The sequence below is a fragment of the Nilaparvata lugens genome, chromosome 2, assembly GCF_014356525.2.
Source record: "Nilaparvata lugens isolate BPH chromosome 2, ASM1435652v1, whole genome shotgun sequence".
Lineage (NCBI taxonomy): Eukaryota > Metazoa > Arthropoda > Insecta > Hemiptera > Delphacidae > Nilaparvata > Nilaparvata lugens.
The window spans coordinates 83,096,571-83,114,803 of NC_052505.1; the positions used below are offsets into that span (position 1 = coordinate 83,096,571).

General features: G+C 36.6%; 1 protein-coding gene across 3 annotated transcripts in view; it reads right to left on the reverse strand.

Annotated features, from left to right (window-relative positions):
- Positions 1 to 18,233, reverse strand: part of LOC111061543 (SLIT-ROBO Rho GTPase-activating protein 1) — a 144,997-nt gene that overhangs the window by 83,466 nt on the left and 43,298 nt on the right. The gene's annotated exons all lie outside the window — the stretch shown is intronic.

An 18,233-nucleotide genomic window follows, 5' to 3' on the forward strand; every position in this document is an offset into this window, starting at 1 on the left:
AGTTTTTTTCTAGTAAAATCATTAATTTGTGAACAATATTGAGAATTTTGACTATTTTATGGAATAATTTATATCTTTCCTTTTCATGGAGTAAAATGATGTAGGGAACGGTGACTCAGTGGTCGCGCTGATTAGATGAGTTAAGAATCATGCGCCCGCTACTCTCTTTGGAAGGGTAGCCGCTCCAATCTCCTCTGAATATGATGCTTGAGTCAACTCCTCTGAATATGATTAATGAGTTGTAAAATCGCTTCCTGGTTGTTCGGAACCCACCTACAACTGTAGGTACATTCATCTCTCATCATCATCCGCCTCATTACCCACGTACAAGCCTAGTGCTGAAGTGGGAATCACCCTTAGCAGACAAACTTCTCATAATCTACTTGTACACGTGTATCTATAGAAAGATAAACTAATATAGTTCAAAAATGATATATTATAATATTTTAATTATTATTTATTTAGAAAATTGAATGTTTATTATGAAACAATAACAAAAAAGACGTAATGCACTACAGAATTATATAGTGAGGACCACGTTATAATGGCAGTGGATAAAGATAGAAGAATAGCGATGCCGATACTCTGCAGTATTTAATTATATATTTATACACTGTCTAAAACATAATTGGCATTGTTGTGGACCTAGAAAAGGATAGTACCACCGGCTATGTCGAAAGATAGACAAGGATAGCAAAACCAAAGTTGATCAAATACTGTCATTATAACGTGGACCTCACTATGGTAACATTTTCTCAAACAACATAGGCAACATGTGAAAATCAAACCACACAATTCTAAAATGTCTGAATAAATGAATACAATAATACTGGTTTGATTTATTGTTTACATTCTGCTTTTTAATGGAAATTGATGACCAGTTTGGAACAACACTAGCTTTTTCCAGACTAGTTGAATAACAGCTATCAATCACATGCGATCGCCTTGTCGGTCTAGCACTAAACTCCCAGATCCTCATCTGTCAAATCTGTCAATAATTCATCATTTTTCACAGTTTGTTGATTGTCCAGTAAATGCCTCTTGGTCAACTCATCTTTATCAGTGTCTCAAACGAATTTATATCGATTCATCAGCGTCGAAAATCTGAAATTTATAAACCAGCATGGCTTGATAGGGAGAGATGCCTTGGGAAGCATAACGATGAATAAGAAAGGAGCTGAAATAGTCTACTAATCCAGGCCTTTCTTCTTCGAAATTGAAATTGTATTCAACTCTATATTAGACCAATATTTCAAGTTTCTTTGAAAATACGTAATTCCTTAAACAGTAGTTCGTAGTAAAAGTTCGGTATCTTGACGCGAATCCCAAAATTCAAAAACGAGGTAACAGAAAATCAGGATACTGTATTTCCTTCTTAAATTTACAAGTTCGTATAAAAATACAGATGGAAATTGATGAAAAATTGCTTCGCAGCTGGGTGCTTCAGGGTGAATTACAGCATTTAATTTAAATTTTCGTTAAATAATAGTTAAGTATAAAAATATTAAATTCCACGAGCACCGGGATAATTAATACACCGGGAAATCAACAACGAAAGGAATATAAAAATACCAAAACAGTCCCTTAAAACAGTTCCAATTCAATATTCATCCGTCTGCAATTGAAATCTTTGGTCCGGTTGCACAAAAGTCGGTTGAATTTTAACCGTGATTGAATTTACGAGAACCAATCAGATAAGGTCTTTCTGATGAGACGGCTTCTCTGATGGGTCCTCGTGGAATTAATCACGGTTAAAATTTAACCGGCGTTTTGCAACCGGCACTTTGTCTTAAAAATTAGTGAATACGGAGAATATTTCATAGAAGATGATTCAACAAGGTTTGGGGACAAATATCAAGAGACTGGAAGCATGTAACTCATTGACAATGAACTACGAGCGAGAAATGAATGAATGAATTATGAACTTTGTCACGCTATATTCATCAATGGTCGATTAATAATGCAGAATGGTGTACTTTTGAATGAGAGTCCATCCACACGAGGCGGTGGGCAATGTCCCAGACTGTGGGCAATACACACTAAAGCTGAGTATTTGCAATGGAAATAAAACTCATGAAATTCAGATCTGCAAATGCAGCCACAGACTGAATTGAAAACTCAGTTGTGTAAAGCGCTAGACAGCAACGATTGGACAGTCAAATCCATCAATGAATTCGAATAATTCGATTCTGACACATGTATCTAGCAAAACTCCCATCTAAAATCGAAACAGCAATCTAAAATCAGAAGACACATATCTATTTTGGATTCTACAAAAGTTGGATCATTTCAATGTTTCCTGAAAGTTTCCTTTTCCATCATCCTTGAATTGTAGTATCTTTCTAAATCAATTGTTACAGAAAGGTTATTATCAATAATAATATGCTCTAGCATAGAAATGATGGAATAAAACAATCCGCCTCTGGCTCTATCCAAAAGGTTCGAATCAACGCCAATATATTGTATTGAATATGCATTGATGTTTTGGAATTTCTCCGTAATTTAAAAAATCTGGTGTGGCGCACTCACACAACTTTCCTTGCCGTTATGAAAATTGATCACCTGACGCTACGTTAGTGTTCCCGTGCATCTCAAGTCTACTATTCGAAGATTAGAGCCAGCTGGTGACAGGGTAGTAAGCTGGAGACACACGAGGTCTGCTATCTCTTCATAGAGAATCATTTAATAGAATCCAACAGTTGCCAATAGTTTGCAATTGGATAATCACATTTTCTCGATTTTCGAGTTTATTTTTAATTTTAGGTGAAAATGTTACTGACCATTAATTGTAGAGATTCTCATGCTCAATCTATTCCACTCGAAATTTTTTGTTTAAATTGTATCTGAAGCTTGATAATTAAGAATCTAAAATCATACTTTGCATAGATGGGGCGGAACTCCTGAAATTTTTACAGATATGGGACTTGTGGCAGTTGATAGAGCTTATCGATGACTATTCCAGGTATAACTTTAATCAGAATCGTTGGAGCCGTTTTCGAGAAAATCGCAAAAAACGCTGTTTTTGACAACATTTTCGCCATTTTAGCCGCCATCTTGAATCGCATTTGATCGAAATTGTTCGTGTCGGATCCTTATATTGTAAGGACCTTACGTTCCAAATTTCAAGTCATTCCGTTAATTGGGAGATGAGATATCGTGTAGACAGACGCACATACACTCATACACACACACACACACACACACATACAGACCAATACCCAAAAAACCACTTTTTTGGACTCAGGGGACCTTGAAAAGTATAGAAATTGGGGTAACTTAAATTTTTCGGAAAGCAATACTTTCCTTACCTATGGTAATAGGGCAAGGAAAGTAAAAATTAAGGAGATAATGACGTAATACTGAATTTAACATAAAACTGTAAATCAATTTATTAACTTGTAAGTTGTTCAAACTTCATATAGATGTTGGTTTGAAGCTGACCTTTATGAGCTTTTTAATATTTTTGCCCGAGCGAAGTGAGGTCTAAGATTCAAGTCGACGGTTTTGCATTTCTCTTTATGTTTATATGTTTATTTTTATGTTTATATGTTCCGCATTTACGGCGAAACGTAGCAATAGATTTTTATGAAATTTGACCGGTATGTTTCTTTTTGAATTTTGCGTCGAGGTAAACATAAGGTTTTTTAAAATATTGCATTTTAAGGATAATACAAAAGGAAAAGGAGTCTCCTTCGAACGCCAATATTACCGTAAAAATCAGACTTTAGAATTATTCATCATAAATCAGCTGTCGAGTGGATTATTAATTGCAAGAAATGAGGCATGCAATATTAATAACTCGAAGTAGCTATTATTTTCTCCCGACTTTTATCTGCTTTCAACTCGATAAGCTTTTGATGATAGTAGCATATTTGTTTACAACACATTATTAGCATTGTAATGCTAATAATTTTATTATTATTGTCGATACAACAACCATTAGTTGTTTACACACCGATATCTCGCCGACACGTCAGGACAGGACATACTTCATTCTGATGGAGGCTTTGGTTTTCAACTGTGCGAGGTCTACTGTTCACAGAACTACTAGTTAGTAAAGTGTTTCTGATAGAGCAATGCATCATCCCAATTTCTATGAACACATCGACAGACCAGACAAGAAACCTCTCTTTCTAATTCGAGGGAAGAATAACCAAAAAAGGAAAAAGAGAAAAAGTTATCATCGCTCCCATGCTTATGAGAGTTAGTTATGGTATTCTTGGAATCAATTAACTACGTTCTCATCATACATCCTTTTCTATTTTCAAAAATTCAAGTACAGTATTTTTTCAAATATTTTTGTCCGGTACTTAGGATAAATTAATTAAATATACCCGTCCCTTTAATAGTAAATAAGCTTTAAACCATATATGACAACACTAACCTCATGGATCACACTCCTCATATTTTACTTCTTCTGATTCATGTGTTTCTTGGTTACAAGCTCTTTCTCAGCTTCTTCCAAAATTCTCCTATAAACATGATAACATGAGAAAATTGATTTTATCTATTAATTAATGTGATTAATTGAATAGCATCCAACAAAATACGCGGCACCTTCTTTGACAACAATGACACAGCATTCTCTATTCTCTATTTCAGGGCATCCTAATTTAGCGTGCTAATTGACGTAGCATGATAAACGGCAAAAGTGACAGCCCTAATGGGTTAATTAATCGTACAGAATTACAGGCCTGCGCCAGTAGTCATAATAACGGCTTCCTGCGTTTTTGCCTTCCACGGAAACAACAGCCCAGCTTATAAGCTTCATAGCAGGTCCATTCAACTGCCAAATCCGAATAAGTCTGCGCTTTCATTAAAAAACTAACATTGAACCCAAAATAATTGAAATCCTACACTGAGACTGGGATCCCAAATTCAAACTCTCCTCTAATCGTTCAATTCGTTTTTATTTTGGTTGATAATTCAATCTTATACCTTGAATTATTTGAAATTAAAATACGAAAAATATTTTTTTGACTTCAATTTTGACCACATTCCTCAACATAAATGTGAATAATTTTCTCCAGGTAACAAACCTGACACTCTACCACAGCTCCTCTTTCGATTTACCTCAGAAATTACACAGGAGAAAATTCAGTATCAATTATCACTCTTTATTTTTGTGAAATGTCTGATAGAGTTAATAACTCTGAACTGTATTCAAAAACATCTGTTCTGATGATAAGTATAAAAGGTGAACCTGAGAAAGAGTTGATCATAAACAAAGGAGTTAGACAAGGATGCCCACTTTCACCTACGCTATTTAATATATATATTGACGAGCTGATGAGCAATTGGCGACAAAGAGTAGACTCAGGTGTTAAAATTGGGCAGGGAGTCTTCCTCAACTCTCTCATGTTTGCTGACGATACAGTGATAGTTCAGGAAAGTGAGGATAAGCTACAGATGTCAATTCATGAGTTTCAAGCTGTAAGTACAGATTTCAATATGATTATATCAGCTCAGAAATCGAAAGTAATGGCATTTCGGGGCAAGTGGCCCTTACGTTCCAAAATAGTTGTGAATAATATAATAATGGAACAGGTGAGCAACTTTAAATATCTCGGCTGTGATGTATCCTATGACAGAGAATGTGATATACCTCAGAAAATAGGAAAGTTTAACTCAATTTGTGGAGTCATTCACCGAACATTAAAGGGTAAGGCCAGAAAAGAGACTGAGATTAAGTTCTATAGGACAATGGCCATCCCTTTAATGATATACGGTAGTGAGGTATGGACAAAGACCAAGAATGATGACTCACGAATTCAGGCATCAGAGATGAGGTTTCTGCGCAGCATTCAAGGATACTCGAGACGAGACCACATAAGTAATGAAACAATTCGAAGTGAGTGCAATGTGCAACCACTAACAGCAATCATTAAAAAATACAGATTAAAATGGACAAATCACCTGCGCCGTATGCCACCAACTCGTCTTCCACTACAAGCTTGGAAGTTACAGTTGGATGGGAAAAGGGACGTCGGAAGACCGAGGAAGCGGTGGACACCGGAACAGGCTTTACAAGCCTAGTCCATGATGGATGATGATGATGATGATGAGTTAATAACTTATACTGTGAAACTAATAAATACTATCAAAATCAATAAAATTTATTCATTGCAGGAAAATTTGAGCAAGTATAATTTGATTATTACATTGTATATTTTATAGTTTATTGTTTTTTGAAATTCATGAGAAATGGATAAATAAATATAATTTTATTGCCAAGAAACATACAACCATGTTATGAGCAACGTCAAATTTACAAAAAAAAGAATGAAAATTTTCAAAATATTTTCAAGTTAACGGTTTACAATAACATATCAAATAATATTACTATAAATAATTTAAATTATTTGAAGCTAAAGGTCATGACTAATACTGAAGACAGTGACAATGCTGAATTGAAATAATACTTCCAAATTCAAGGTACAATTTGATTGGCCAAACTGAAAATGAATTGCTTCCATTTAGAAATCAAAATCCAACCAATGGGAAGCTAGTAGTGACATTGCCAATGGTGACATGACTTTATCACTCCTGATTGGTTAGAATTGTAAAATGGCGGGCTAGGCAACGAATCCGCCAATCAGAATGTTCATTGAATTTGAAGGCGTGCTACAGCGGATTGAAACTCGGATATATCTACCATTTCCTTGCCGCTTTCTTAGCAATGAAAACAAATCAACAATTCCCTGCAATTAGTTCATTTTCTGTTCTTAAGTTGAATGTAATTTGATGTTTATGAATAGACGAGGGTTGATGGTAGAAGTTGTTTACTCATATTGAAAGAAATCTACCAAAAAATTTGATCTAATTCAGAATACAGTATAATTTGTATCCATCTTTTGAATTCTACAAAATCACAAAAAAAATTTCAACATGTGTTGAATCATGATAAGTACAATCATAGAGAAACAATAGCGTAAGTAGATATCCCATGGTATAGGGAATCTATGTCGCAACTTGTACTGTTATCTCAAGCCGATTACTGTCGATTATTGTCAATTTTTACTGTTTTGTTGGGGTGATAATGTATGAACGGCACAATTTGAGAGACTACCAGCGTCACACAGCTGTATAGGAAAGAACTACGTGAACTATCGGCTTGGGATAACAGTAAAAGTTGCGACATAAACGCCCTATACCATGGGATATCTACTTATGCTATCGTTTCTCTATGGTACAATGTTCATTTAATAATTCGCAAATCATTTTAATGGCTGGAAGAGAGTCTACATGCAAGCTTAAACCGAAACTGTTTCTCTCCTGCATTGATAAGATAAATGTTAAAAATTCCATAGTATCGATATTGTGAAACCGTTCCATAATGAATGTAACAGTAATAATGAGGGTGAACCCACATAAGCTCTAAGGCTTGTGCGTGGATAATGACTGAGATAGATTATGATGAGAGATGACGACTACTTTTTAGGTAATCGGGACCGACGACCTATCGTCTCCTTCGAAAGAAGGAGTGGTCGTATCTATGTGATTGTGCTGTGGTCAAAAACTTTTGCCCCGGTCGAGATTCGAACTCGGGTACTTTTGATTATCAGCCGGCGCGTTATCACTTATGTGTGGAAATCAAAATCTCTGTTTCTCTTTCAGATCAATTTTAGCCTACAATAAGGTTATTTAAAAAAATAATAATTTGGGAAATGTAGAGATGAAATTCAACCCAGATTTTAAACCCGCTTTAGACGATTAAATTCAATTGCCACCGATAATTTTAATGCAAATGAATCAAAAAATGAACTGCAGTAGAAAGAGAAGGAGGATACAGAGATATGGAAGAGAAACAGGACGGAAGAGAGTAGAAATTGAAAGGATTGGCAGGATCCGGGCAATTGATGGGTTTTGCTTCAGCTGGTGAGAAAGACGTTGCCTTTACTTGGTTGAAGACTGGACAACTGGACAGCACAATACAACGGGACTCGTCTCCTTGTAAGGCTGCACAACAGTGTCGGCGACCTATTTTTCCAATGTTCTTCTCGGATATTACACAAATGATGTAATACCGTTTTTATTGCTAAACAACAAATGGGGGAGAGGATTCGGAACACTCAAATTATCTTATTCATCGTTACTTTTTTGCTTCAGATTAGTGAATACTGTACAAGCTCAATGGTAAAGGACAGTCGAGTAAGCCGGAGTAAGGTTAGGTTGTTGGAGTTGTCAAATATATTTGACTTTGAAAAACTCAGATCACAAAAAGCGACTGATTAATCCATTTTGAAAGATATTGTACCGGTTGCACAAAAGCCTATCACCAGCTGTCTCATATCTTAGAATAGTAGACTTGAGATGCGCAAGTACACTAGCGTCAGGTGATCAATTTTCATAACGGCAAGGAAAGTTATGTGAGTGCGCCACACCTGATTTTTTTCTATGGTATCAGTGTAAAAGAAGGCAGTGTAATGCAATGGGAGAAAGCTATACCTTCATTTCAGTCTGATCGTTTTCATGCTGGGATGCTGGTTTAGTTGTTGAAATGAGAATTAAATTAAGCACAATTTGAAGTTTTGTGTTGGATTATCCCGTTCTAATAAATCAACAGTCTGCAATATGTATGATATGATTTCATGGTTTTATATTATAGATGTTGTTGCATCAACTTCATAGTCTGTTATGGTTCTACTCTATGGTCCAGTTGCACAAAAGCCGGTTAAATTTTAATCATGAGTAATTCCACAAGAACCAATCAGAGAAGTTGTCTTATCAAATCAATCAATCAAGAATATTCTTTATTCCAAAAATACAGTAAGTACAAAAATGATGAATAATATAAAATACAAATAATTATGTACTTGAATTAAGTTTCCATATTATAGGTTATGGAATGAGCCTACATGGGCACTGTGGCCTGTGCGTAGACTCGAGTTGAAATTTCAAGTTTGTATTCTATAGTGAATCTTTATGAAGGGGGGAGGAGAGAGCCAAAATTAATTCAAATTATGGTAATTCCATTCAAATGAATGTCATAGTTTTGTATTGTAAATAGGCCTTTTCTGATTGGTTCTCGTGGAATTAATCACGGTTAAAATTTAACCGGCTTTTGTGCAACTGGACCATAGAGTAGAACTATAACAGACTATGAAGTTGATGCAACAACTATAATATAAAACAATGAAATCATATCATACTGTTTGATACCTCAAAATTGTTATTGTATTATAATTAAGTTGACTCAACTAGAGAGCGAGACATCCCTCAACACAGGTTTAGCCTAAAGAGGGATGCACTGTGGTTTTTTCTGTTACATGCTTAATATTATTATCTATGTTCAATTATTATGCTTAAGGTATGTATTTGTATTACCAATTGTAATGTTCAACCATTATGTTTAATGTATGTATTTATATTACCAATTATTGTAAAAATGCAGTGAAATAAACGAATTATTATTATTATTATACATATTGCAGACTGTTGATTTATTAGAACGGGATAATCCAACACAAAACTTCAAATTGTGTTTAATTTAATTTTCATTTCAACAACTGAATCAGCATTCCAGCATGAAAGCGATCAGACTGAAATGAAGGTATAGCTTTCTCCCATTGCATTACACTGCCTTCTTTTACACTGATACTATAGAAAAATAACTACCAAGGATTATCAGAAACGTGTGAATCATGGTATCTTTTCTCAATGTATAATGGTATTATAGAGAGTATTATATTCTCTTTTTACTGATCTTTGGACGGCTCCCGCAGCCCTGGATTGCAGACGAGGACTGAAGAAGTAGAAGATCACACTTGTGAGTGGTCGCTGGTTGGTTCCAAAATATTACATCAGTATTCAAACATAAAAACCCTAGAACTGTCCCCCAGCCAAATATTGAACGTTCAGACTACGTTACAGTTGCGTTACAACTTATTTTCAAGTCATTTTTTGCTTTCCACAACACAAATAGAAGACAAAACTCCAAAATTCAAAAACCTCGATATACAATTTCCGACCACGATCCAGTTCCGTTTTCCACATCACAAATTTAATAATACAGACAGAAGGACGAGTCAACCGATATTTTTCGGCTACTCGACTGAAACAATCAATCGCTCGTTCGAACAATTTTCAAGGTCAAAGTGAGTAGCAGTGCGTATCAAGCAACCGCTATACTACATCAACACGAGTATGATCGAGTACGATTATGGCATCACGCTCAGTGAGCAATGATGATTGCAATTTGGTTTGGGAAGGGGACGAGGAAGAGGAGGAGGAGGAGGAGGAGGAGGAGGAGGAGGAGAAAGAGGAGGTGGAAGAGGAGGAAGAGGAGTTGGTTGAGGAGGAAGAGATAGAGGAGGAGGAGAAGGAGGAGGAGATGGAAATGAAGCGGGAAGAGGTCCTGGAGGAGAAGGAAGAGGTGGAAATAAAGCTGGAGGAGGAGGAGGAGGTGGAAATAAAGCGGGAGGAGGTGCTGGACGAGGAGAAGGAGGAGGAGGAGAAGAAGGAGGAAAAGGAAGAATAGGAGGAGGAGGAGAAAGAGGAGGTGGAAATAAAGCTGGAGGAGGAGGAGGAGGTGGAAATAAAGCGAGAGGAGGTGCTGGACGAGGAGAAGGAGGAGGAGGAGAAGAAGGAGGAAAAGGAAGAATAGGAGGAGGAGGAGAAAGAGGAGGTGGTGGACTTGGAAGAGGAGGTGATAGAGGAGGACTGATTGATTGATTGATTGATTGAGTACTTTATTTATGTAGATTACAATATATACTGGCATATACACTTATATACAATAGCTTACAATACAGCAAAATTATAGATGAATTTACATAATATAGACTAAGAAAATAATTATTGAACTGTATAAATATGATATGAAAAAGCAATTTGTAATATAATAACTATAGATAATTATATTGTAATGCATCTACATAAATTGGCGGAGCTTTGGACATATCAATGTCCATTCTTCGGAAAGAGTATTAAAAATATCCTTCCCACTAACTCTCTACCAAATGGAGGAGGAAAAGGAGGAAGGAGAGGAGGTGAAGGATGAGGAAGAATAGGAGGAGTGGGAAGAGGAGGAGGAGGAGGAGGAGGTAGTGGACGAGGAAGAGATAGAGGAGGAGATGGAAATGAGGCGGGAAGAGGTGCTGGAGGAGGAGAAAGAACAGGAGCAGGAGGAGGTGGAAATAAAGCGGGAAGAGGTGCTGGAGGAGGAGGAGGTGGAAATCAAGAGGGAGGAGGTGCTGGGTGAGGAGGAGGAGGAGGAGGAGGAGGAGGAGATGGAAATGAAGAAAGACGAGGTGCTGGAGGAGGAGGAGGAGGAGGAAAAGCAGTTAGGAGGAGGTGGTGCTGGAGGAGGAGAAGGGGGAGGAGAAGGATGTTGAAAAGAAGAGGAGGAAGAAGAGGAGGGGATGGAAATGAAGCGGGAGGAGGCGCTGGAGGAGGAGGAGGAGGAGGAGGAGGAACAGAAGTTGAGGAGGAGAAAGAGGAGTTGAGGAGGAGGATGAGGAGGTGCTGGAGGACGAGGAGGAAGAGGAGGAAGAGAAGGAGGATGAGGAGGTGCTGGAGGAGGAGGAACAGAAGTTGAGGAGGAGGAAGAGGAGTTGAGGAGGAGGATGAGGAAGAGGAACAGAAGTTGAGGAGCAGGAACAGAAGTTGAGGAGGAGGAGGAGTAGCTGGAGGAGGTGGATGAAGAGAACAAGGAGGAGGAGGTCGTGGAGGAGAGGGCACAGAATGCACATCCCCTGCACTAGTAAGATTCATTTCAACTGCCAGCCACCATTGTTTCTAAACAACATCAATGCTTCTCATCTAACCAATGGTGACAGTATGAAGTGAATCCAGGTTTAGAATTGAATGAGCAATATAGGGCTAATAACCGGTGACCCTGTGCCGTGCCACTCTGATTGTGGCAGTGCAGTATGCAGTGTAGTATGCAGCTGCCATGCCCATTGCCCATGCCACACACCGCCCATGTAATCGACGACGACTAATCAGCCTCCATCGTCACCAAAACAATAACAGACACAGTTCCGCTAGCAAAAGTGGGCCTAATTTCCGAGCCACAGAGCAGCATATGGTGATGTAATACGGTAAGTAACCTATCATGGGGTATTCGTACAGTATTTCATTTATTTATCGTCACATTACATCAAATTTTGAGTAACACTCATTTGACTGGTGACATGTCAATACTAGAACAAAATTATATTTAAAAGACTTAGTTCTAACTTCTTGAAAGTAAAATAAATGAATACACTCTATTGATGTATCTCATCAAATTCACATGGAAATGGAAGTCACAAAAAGTTAAGTTACACTCTACAGCCCCTTTTCACAAATTAAAATTCGGCAGCAGAGTATAGGGGTTTCTCTACTAGCATTTTTCTGACAGTTAGTTTGAATTTGTTTATTGAATCTAGATTTCTGATGGCTGCAGGTAATTTATTAAAATAACGTATTCCAGAGTAGAATGGAGTTTTTTCTAGAGCTGTGTGCCTATGTACTGGAAAAGCAATGAGACTACTATTACGTGTATTATACCCGTGATTATCTGTGCAGAATTGAAATGTTACTAAATTCTGCTTAACAAAAACCAACGATTGATAGATAAAAATAGATGGCAGCGTTAGAATGTTTAGGTTTTTGAAGAATGCTTTGCAAGAATCTCTTGATCTCAATCCACAAATGACTCTTACTATTTTTTTCTGGGTTATAAATGTAACGTATGACCATAGAGAAAAGATTAAACAAGAAGATAATATCCCATGGTATTGGTTCATGTTCCAATTTTCAATGTTCACTCAAGCCGATAGTCCTAGTAGTTGATTTTCGTGAAGCTATATGACGCTGGTAATCTTTCATACTGTGCCGCTTTTACACTCTTACCCCCGCAAAACAGACAGTAGTCGACAATAAATTTTTCTGGCTCTAAATTTTGTAAAATTACTCAAAAATTTTCCAATTAATGGTGATTTGAGTGTGATATTTTTGTTTTTTTATTCTGTTTTCAACCGTCAAAATTTAAAATCTTAGTTTTCGTTGTTTTTGAGTGAAAATGGACTAAAATTTTAGTAAGGTGAAATCATAACCCTATTTTGGACTTTTAGGGCCGTTTGCATAGTGACAGTTTAAACTAAATTTCATTTTAAACTGGATTAAATCCGTATCAAGTCTAGTTTGTTATAATGTGTTTTATTTTGAGTTTAAACCACCAGCTGTTTAAATCGAGTTTAAGCTTCGACTGTGCAAACGGCCCTTAAAGTGTTATCTAAATTTGGGAAAGAAATAGTACAAGGAGTATCCTTAGTTTTTCTCTCCCAATCAGTGCTTCTCTGTAGGAAATATAAATAAATAAATAAAAATAAAAAATAATCAGCATGGAATTTGGGACATGAACGACCTATACCATGGGATATCTACTTATGCTATCCATTCTCTATGAATGACCTAGTATGACCTAGTCATACCTATGTATGACCTAGGGCGACAGCCGGAAAAGCTGGCCATTCACTACCCTATTTCTTGTCTAACTTAACTTCAGGTGCAACAATCAAAGTTGGATTTGTCGTCGTAACATTAATGGGGTTGTAGATGTTCGGTTGAGGTATCTAGCCGGACGAGTTGGATCAACTGACGATCCAACAAATCCGACATTCCAAGGTTAGCCGCTTAGTCAGAGTATAGTGATGAAACATATGACTAGATAATCCAACCAGTCGGAGCGTGAGCAGAGAATATAGAATGTATTTACATTCTATTACATTCTATACTCTAAGCGTGAGTGGTAACAGATCAGACTATTTGGACATTCAGTAAAAGCGTGAGTGGTAACCGATCCGACTATTATAGTCCATACAAAATAACTTTTGACTTGGGATGGACATGCGCAGCAGAGAAAGCAAACAGCAGGAAAGATACAGAGGCGCGATGTTGCCGTTTTGAAGCGGCCAGCGTTCTCCAATTTCTAGTGACTGTTCATGTGCTCATGTTACACATGCGAAGATTCCTGTCTGAGAGCAGTCAGACGACTGACAAATTGGCAACTGCGCTTCTACCTATGCCTCCATTAATCACTGTAATTGGCTGATCTCCCTCCATTTCTCTGCGCCGCATATTCCTCCAAGTCAGAAGTAATTTTGTACGGACTGTAGTTGGACAATCAATGGAAGCGTGAGTGGTGAAAGATCTGCCTAGTGGTCTGACTACTATACTGAATGATGATGATGATGATTGGTGATATATGGAGAAAGGAACAGCGATTTTAAAGTCATCAAAGCACAGTTCTTCAACCAGGGCTGTAAGAGGTGGCAAAGAACAAGTCTAGAAATTTCTTATTAAGCAAAATTACTACAAAAATGATTCATGAATATACAAAAGACACTTTGTGAAACTTTACTTATTGTACATTTTTAATATTGGTGTGAAAATTGCTGAACATTATATTGGGGTATAAGCTGAGTTTTAACAGTTTTTAGGGCTTTATTGAAACAGGAATTTTGCTCTCACCTTTCTTTTCTTCAAATGATTAGTTACTGTAAAGGTGCGTACAGATATAGGCGCCGCGAACATGAGCAATTCACTTTTAATCAGCTGATTATATCTGTATTTTTACAGAAACTGTAAGATACAGATATAAAAAGCTTAGCATCAGCTGATTAAAAGTGAATTGCTCATGTTCGCGGCGCCTATATCTGTACGCACCTTAATGCTTCAAACATATGGAACCAACTAGTCTTAGGTCCGATTACTACGACACTTATTAAATCCAGTGGGATATTAAATCTATAGGTATAATGGTCCATTAAATTTAATAAGTGTCCTAGAAATCGGATCTTAACGTTCAGTAATTAATTTTTCAAAAGTGGTTTTTGATAATGACAAGGAACTATGTCGGATTTCAATAACAAATTGTCAAAAATACAGCATCAACATTCGTCAATTGAGTTGTAGGCAAGCATTCCCAAAACAGATCGTTAGTAGCTCCCATGATGAACGAATTACACAGCAGTCTATTACGTTTAATTGGAGAGCGTATTTTTTAATCATCACAATTGGTGGAAAGGAATGTTCATAACATTAGTACAACTGTTGGAACCTTGAGAAAAGCCGGCACAATACAAGAGCAGTCGAAATTACATTTTGGAACAAGAGGAACGATTATGTAGAGCCAGTTGCCATTTTGTAATCACTTGGCCCCATATACTACATGATTGATGTAGGCTAGTAGTTACAAAATATTTTAAAAAAATCATAAAACTGTCATATAATATAATACTAAATCATAATAATATAATATATGATGTATTGCCGTATTGCAGTTAGCGGTCACGTGCCAATGTTGTTATAATTATAGTGAGATTCACATTATGAATTCAGTGGAAATGATACGACTACAAAGTTTTCGATTCTCTGTTACCACTACCATCTATATTAGTTAGCAGAGATTCAAGTCATTCCGGAATATCTTAGGTAATATCAATTGCTAATTCTAGTTAATAATGATCAACTCTATCTCCAATACATTTATTCATTGAGAAAATGTAGTTTACAGATGGAAATAAATTGGAAGTTGCATTTTTTGTTCAAATGCTAATTAATGAATAATTATTATTAAACGAATATCCCAATTAAATTCTGTAAACCACCCCGAAGACTTCTGCTACTACAAATATTGACAACAGGGTAAAAAGCTAGATGGGAGTTTCCGGGCTGACAAATAATTTTTGTATAATAGCGCTCATCGAACTTTCATCTAGCTGTTTACCCTGTTGTCAATATTTGTAGTAGCAGAAGTCTTCGGGGTGATTTACAGCATTTATTTGGGATTTTCGTTTGATAATAATTGAAATGTAGTTTTTCATGACTTGATAATACATTTTCAAAACTGAGGTGAACAAACAATTTGGCGTTTACAGTGCGGAGTTAGAAAATGATACAGGTATCTCGTTTGTCTAATGATAGACAAGTATTGCAAACCAACATCAATCAGGTGCTTATAACCTGAATATCATTATAGTAGTCTATAGTTAAAGTACTATAGTGGTATAAATAAAAATATAAATCAGAGTACCCTTTTTAAATTATTTCGTCACAACTTGATAATGGCATTAGTAGCCGAAACATGTCGTGACGAAATAGTTTAAAAAGGATTATCAGATTTATATTCAAAAGTAGCCATAAGGAAAAAAAGACAATTAGATGGCGAATCGACTACTATAGTGGTACTATAGATTATATTACAGTAGTAGTCAGTTGGTTGACCATAAACACTGTGGGCCAATGAAGCAGGCACTCAACACATACTCTCAGTCCTGCAGTCCAGCGGTCGACCGGATGAAAATATTAAAAACTCTGGCAGGAACTTCCTGTGCACTGCAGCAGCCCTGTTCCTCCCCCCGCCTCACAAATCACCACCCCCCACCCACACACCAACTGCAGCCAAGACCAGAATAATAAATCATACATTGCTTCATCACATCATACATTATACAGCTTGTTGTACATTGGATGACACTATAGTGACGTCCACGTTATAATGGCAGTGGAGAAAGATAGGAAATCAACGATGCCGATTGTTAATGCCTTCTATAGACGGTAGCTAATACAGGTTTATTGATGTAATATTAAGTGTTAATTCTCGTTTAAAATAATCAATTACATTTTATCAAGCAAGAAATTATACTTTTCAATAATTTCATAATTGAGATGAAATATTTTGTTAATTTATTAACTAGTTGTTCTGTGAACAGTAGACCTCGCGCTCAGTAAGTTACATTGACCTGTTGTTAAGTTTTCTCAAAAATTAATAAATAATTCATCAATTTAAAATTTCTAGAAAAAAACCTAAATAAACATAGAGCTTTCTGTCCGATCGTACCGTGACGTGTCGTCCCGGAATGTGAGTGTGAGCGCTGTTATCAGGTCTGGCTGCAACTGTCTACAACGTTGGTGAAAAGATACTTTTTCAAGATATTCGATGTTTTTGAACGGGTAGTTTTATAGTCAACTGTCTACTAACGTTGATGGAAAGATAAATCTTCGAAATGTTCGATGTTTTTGAACGGGTAGTATTATAGTCTACTAAACAGCTGATTTATGATGAATAATTCTATAGTCTGGTTTTTACTCCGATATTGGCATATGAAGGAGGCTCCTTTTTCCTTTTATATTATCCTTGAAATGCAAAATTTCCAAAAACCTTGTATATACGCGAAATTTAAAAAGGAACATACCTGTCAAATTTCATGAAAATCTATTACCGCGTTTCGCCGTAAATGCGCAACATATAAACATTAAAAGAAATGCCAAACCGTCGACTTGAATCTTAGACCTCACTTCGCTCGGTCAAATCAACAGAGCAAAGCGAGAAAGTGATAGCGCTATCCGCTTTGTTGAATGATAGACAAGGATAGCAATGCCATTGCTAATTAAACACTGCCATTATAACGTGGACCTGACTATAGGAGATGATGATGATGATGATGATGATGATGATCACTGCAGGCGTGATGATTGAGATGTTCAACAGCAAAGCTAGACAATGCACCAAACGAAAAAGAATGAAAAAATACAGGATTTGATTGAAACGATAAACAGAGCCAAAAGAGAAAGGAAATTGGGAATAGATAGAAATCTGTTGGAGATTGCATTTGCTCAAATGCTAATGAATATTTATATATGATAAGTATTGAACGAGAATCCTAATTAGATGCTGATGTCAACCACTCTTTGACATCGTTTAATTTCGATTTTTTTGGATAAAAATTGGGAATATTGAGGGCTGGTTTCCGAGCTCGGGATTTAGCCAAGTTCTAGACTTTAAACAGCTGGAGTGAGAAAATTGGCTTTCCAAAACGGGGCGTAGTCGCAGTAAATAGTTGCAAAAAAATCTTTATTTTCTCATTTCTTTATTGGTAACGTTTTTCATTGACGAAATGAAACATTCCTAAATATTTCAAAATAGCTGAAACTTTATACTATTTTCTCTTTATTTTATTTTGGTTCAATTTTCTAGTCTTTCGAAATTTAATTTTCTGACTCCAGCAGTTTAAAGTCTAGAACTTAGCTAAATCACCCGAGCTCGGAAACCGGCCCTAAGCTGCATAACAACTGCTCCACGGACACGCGCATTTCCCTTCTAGTCAGCTGATACATTGTTTATTATATCTGTATCTAATTGTTTCTGTATAAATACAGATACAATAAGCAAAGAATCAAAGATGAAAAGCGGAATGCGCGTGTTCGTGGCGCCGAGGTCTGTAAACAGCTTAAGAAAATAG